The following is a 1,144-nucleotide window of genomic DNA, read 5'->3' on the forward strand; positions in this document are numbered from 1 at the left end:
TGTACCAGAACTCCTACTTTTTATTTCTACAGCTTCTCACATGAATTATTTCCCTACTTGTGATCCCACAAATGAGCACAATCATTGTATGCCTGTTGCTCTACCTCTAACTCACTTCACTAAGCATTATACTCTCCAGATCCATCCATGTATCAATAAATTGCATGGCTTTATCTTTTCTTACGGCCAACTAATATTTCATTATACATATATGGGTCTGGCTACTTTTTGTTGTTTGTTTTTGTTTTTTTATGGGTCACACCTGGCAGTGCTCAGAGGTTACTCCTGGATCTGAGCTCAGAAATCGTTCCTGGCGGGCTCAGGGGATTATATGGAAACCAAACCGGCTCCATCCTGGCCACGTGCAAGGCAAATGACCCACAACTGTGCTATAGCTCCAGCCCCCATGGGGCTGATTACTTAAGTAATTAATATCTTTATTTAAACACCTTGATTACAAACATGATTATAGTTGGGTTTCAGTCATGTAAAGAAAACCCCCCTTCACCAGTGCAACATTCTCATCACCAATGTCCCAAATCTCCCTCCTCCCCACCGCACCCCTGCCTGTACTGTAGACAGGCTTTCTACTTCCTTCATTCATTCACATTGTTATGATAGTTTTCTTTTTTCTTTTCTTTTCTTTTTTTTTTTAAGTTTTTGGGTCACACCCGGCTCGTGCTCAGGGGTTACTCCTGGCTATCTGCTCAGAAATAGCTCCTGGCAGGCACGGGGGACCATATGGGACACCGGGATTCGAACCAACCACCATAGGTCCTGGATCGGTTGCTTGCAAGGCAAACGCTGCTGAGCTATCTCTCCGGGCCCATTATGATAGTTTTCAATGTAGTTATTTCTCTAACTGCATTCATCACTCTTTGTGGTGAGCTTCATGTCGTGAGCTGGAACTTCCAGCCCTCCTCTCTTTTGTCTCTGAAAATTATTGCAAGAATGTCTTTCATTTTTCTTAAAACCCATAGATGAGTGAGATTATTCTGCGTCTATCTCTCTCCTGGTTTATTTCACGCAGCATAAAGATTCCATATATATCCATGTATAGGAAAATTTCATGACTTTATTTTCCTGATGGCTGCAGAATATTCCATTGTGTATATGTACCACAGTTTCTTTAGCCATTCGTCTG

This window comes from Suncus etruscus, chromosome 19 (genome assembly GCF_024139225.1).
Source record: "Suncus etruscus isolate mSunEtr1 chromosome 19, mSunEtr1.pri.cur, whole genome shotgun sequence".
In the NCBI taxonomy this organism is placed as follows: domain Eukaryota; kingdom Metazoa; phylum Chordata; class Mammalia; order Eulipotyphla; family Soricidae; genus Suncus; species Suncus etruscus.